At 45.7% G+C, this 3,891-nt stretch overlaps 1 pseudogene; it reads right to left on the reverse strand.

The window, feature by feature from the left end:
- Window positions 1-1,570: 1,570 nt before the first annotated feature.
- Window positions 1,571-3,204, reverse strand: LOC123405470 (annotated as a pseudogene).
- Between the last annotated feature and the right edge of the window lie 687 nt (window positions 3,205-3,891).

Below are 3,891 nucleotides of genomic sequence, written 5' to 3' on the forward strand. Positions count from 1 at the left end.
TCGGTGAACCTGTCTTCGACACTCCTCCCAGTCGTCGTAGACTCCGGGAACCTTACCCTTGTACACGATATACGACGACATCTCTATGCACTAGCCAAACAAAACGTTAGTAGAAATTCACAGAGACATACAAGTTCATTAAAGATAAGATTATTGACAACAAATGAACAAATGCACATTTACAGTATTACATGAAAAATAACGTAAACATCAAAAGGGCATGTAAAGAAATTACCGGGCACAAAGGTTAAATGTCACAAGCGCATATAGCTGCTTGACTTTTACATTTCTTGGCCTTTAACAGGGTACTTGTTTGGATGTTCAGTAAACTTACTACGATTAGTAACCACTTTGAAGGTAGCACGACTAGTGTGTGAGACTGTAGTAACCGAACCACCTGCCATGAATTCAGAAGTTAGAAATGGTAGCATGTAGGCAGCCAAACCAATTATGGTGCCGGAGAATGTAGCATCAGGATGTATTACAGGACCATAGCAGGCCAAAAAATCATGTGGTAGGAGAAAGAACCTATTGCAAGAACAGAGATAAATCGGGTTGTAGTATCAGAGGCAATAAAAATTATTTCTTTCGGGCAAGGTGTTTTTGCGCAAGAGATTAAATGCTCCCTCATGTGCTATACAATCAAACGAAATAGTCCTAAAAAAAGGAAATTCATAATTATTCACGATGTGTTCTATTAAACTGCAGAATCTCTCTTATATAAAAAAACTATATGAGCTGAAATGCCATGAAGCTACTAGCTTGGTTGCTTCTTTTATCTAGCATACACGTACATGATTTGTTATAGCATTCATAAACCAACACATGTTTTGATAAATCTCGAATAGGTTTCATATAACTCAGGTAGGCCACTATCTGATCTTCATCAAGGCAAATCACTAACAATCAGAACACCAAAATCAGCAGCAATAAATTAAATAGCACAAAACCTTATCAAACCGGCAAGTCATCATCAGGTTAACATACTGCACACAAAACTCCATGGCCCTTGCTCACCCCATAGCTTCACAAGGCATACATTAAAACGAATAATCTAACTGGTAGAGACCATAATGCACTAGCTATCACCAATTCTCCGTATCATCATGTTCCATGTGAAGACAACCAAGCAACACTGGCATATCCGATATGACACCCTGAGAAGCACACAAATTCATATGATCTATCACTTTTCCCACAGATGAGACTGTAAGTTTCTTCCTCACCACTGTGTTGCCTCATAGCACAAAGAACAACTAGAATTAAGCATCTTATAAATTCCATCAAAAATTTCAACCCTGAAATTGCAACGAAGGCAGTGCAGTGGTTTGATAGTGCATAATGATACAACATAAGAACATGGCAGCGCAACATGGCTATTGTCTTGGCAGCATATATTAGTACATTGTGTGGTGAAAACTAAAACCAGAGGTTCACTGGAAATGAGTTGCCAAGGTGTTCCCTTAATTCCTTCAGTTCCTTATTATGTTGTCATGTGACATTAAACTAGTAACGGAGAGTGTAACAAGTCACAAAAGCAACCGAAGCAATTACAGAACAGCTTATTAAGTCAACTTGCCGGGGTGAGCAGGCCGGCGAGGCCGCACTCGTCGACGAAGATGCGCGCCGACTCGGCGGCCTTCTTCCCCATCATCTTGGCCTTGAGGGACCAGTCGAACACCTTGCCGTACCTCGCGAGGAACCTCTCCTGCACCTCCGTGTAGAACCCCTCCGTGTCTGCGCCATACAACAATAATCCCCTCCATACCACCTATAAGATAAGAAGATGCTTGTCACTGAAGTTACAAGGCTAGACACAAGAGGGTCAACATACAAGACTAAAATGTAGTATAAAAATGGCATCCATAAAAGGTAAAAGCATCAGTAATCAAAACCTGAGAGCAAGTAAGCTCCATCAGAAGAGAATTTGAGAAAGTTCACTCCGCTAGAATGCCAGTGCCATGTAGTGCAAGTACCCGCATCATATTTACCCCTTACACCATCCCTTTCATCATCAACTTGAGACTTTGCACCATCTGTTCCAGAAAACTTGGCCTTTCCGAAACGTCTCTAGATTAAGATCCTCCCTGTTACATCACCACCAGGAACGATTCTCTCACTTGGATGGAAGGCCAGGGTGCTCAACTCTTTTGTGTGACCAAGCTTTATTTTCCTTATATTGTCATGATTGAAATCTTTCGTAGGTATGCTCCATATATGGAGATGTCTCTTATTTGCAATGCCCAAAAACTGTCCACAACAACTCGCGACAATCTTTTCTGGCTTCCTTGTCTGTTTGGATAAAAGAAAATAATGAGATGGTTAAGTTCTATGGATAGAAAAGCCATAAATTCTCATCTGGGCAATGGAATGCGTAAATCTGGAAACCTCACCTGAGCCAGTTCATTACCAACTTGGCACCCTTTGGTCAAGTCATAACTCCTCATCTGCCCCCACAATTCCTTCTTTTTATTAACTAGCTTACCCTTTGCCTTCTCTTGAATAGCCGTCTTGCTCAAAGCTTCGACAGATACGAATGCGAAAGGAGCGTACACCTCGGTTACTTTCAATGTTTTGCTTATGTTGGGAATCACCTGCGCTCAGATAAGAAACAGTATTAGCCCCACGTACGGTACCTCAACATCAAATCAACAGGCCCAGCACAAGGCGATGGGCGAGCGGCTCACCATGGAGTGGACGGGGGCATCGACCTTGACCTTCCACACCAGCTCGGCGGTGGCAAAGTCCTAGTAGATGAGGAAACCGTCGAGCCCCGCCGTCCAGCAGTGGCTCGCGAGCTTGGCGGTCCTGCTGCTGCCCTTCTGCTGTTGATGTTGCACACGAGGAGGAGATCCACCAGAGCACCGTGCTGACGGAGAAGCCGGATCTGGTGAAGAGAGAAGAAATAGGATGGTCAGAGAGAGAGAGAGAGAGAGGGAGAGAGAGAGAGGGGGGTACCTACCGGCGGGGGGAAGGTGGCGCGGCGGGGCAGTCAGGGGCGCGGCGACCTCAACCCTAGCTGACAGGGAGGTGCGGCGGCGCCGATGGGAGGGCCGACTCGCGGTAGCTCATGTTGACGACCACTGGGGGCGCGGCGCGGAGGAGGGTGCGGACGGTAGGTGGAGGTGCGGTGGGTGGCCGGTGGGTGGAGGTGCAGTGGGCGGCGCGGGGAGCAGGTCGGCTCGGCGAGGAAACAGAGAGCATGACAGGGGCACGGCTCGGTTTTGGGGGTTTGAAAAAAAAACATTTGGCGGTCCATTTTTGTCTACGCGCGTCTATTTTTGCGCTCTATTTTCATGTGTGTGGCGGACAGGGGCAGGAAGGCATCGATTTTCCCATGTTACTAATGGCGCACCACCTACATATGCGCCATTAGTAACCCTGGTTACTAATGGCGCACCACCTGGTGGTGCGCCATTAGTAGTTTTGTTAAAAAAATTATAGTAGTGGCGCACCACCTACATATGCGCCGTTAGTAACCCTGGTTACTAATGGCGCACCTCCTGTGGTGCGCCATTAGTACTTCTGCAAAAAAAAAATTGTGGCGCACCACCAACAGGTGCGCCATTAGTAACACTGGTTACTAATGGCGCACTAGCTGTGGTGCGCCATTAGTAGTTTGCAAAAAAAAAACCAAAAAAAAAAATATGGTAGTGGCGCACTACCAACAGATGCGCCATTAGTAACCCTTGTTACTAATGGCGCACCAGCTGCTGGTGCGCCATTAGTAGTTTTGCAAAAAAATAAAAATAAAACCAAAAAATAGTAATGGCGCACCGAGTGTGTGGTGCGCCATTAGTGTCCATCACACTAATGGCACACCTGCACATGGTGCGCCACTACTATATAGTAGTGGCGCACTGCTTGTGTGGTGCGCCATTAGTATCTATA

Source organism: Hordeum vulgare, chromosome 6H (genome assembly GCF_904849725.1).
Source record: "Hordeum vulgare subsp. vulgare chromosome 6H, MorexV3_pseudomolecules_assembly, whole genome shotgun sequence".
Taxonomy (NCBI): Eukaryota; Viridiplantae; Streptophyta; class Magnoliopsida; order Poales; family Poaceae; genus Hordeum; species Hordeum vulgare.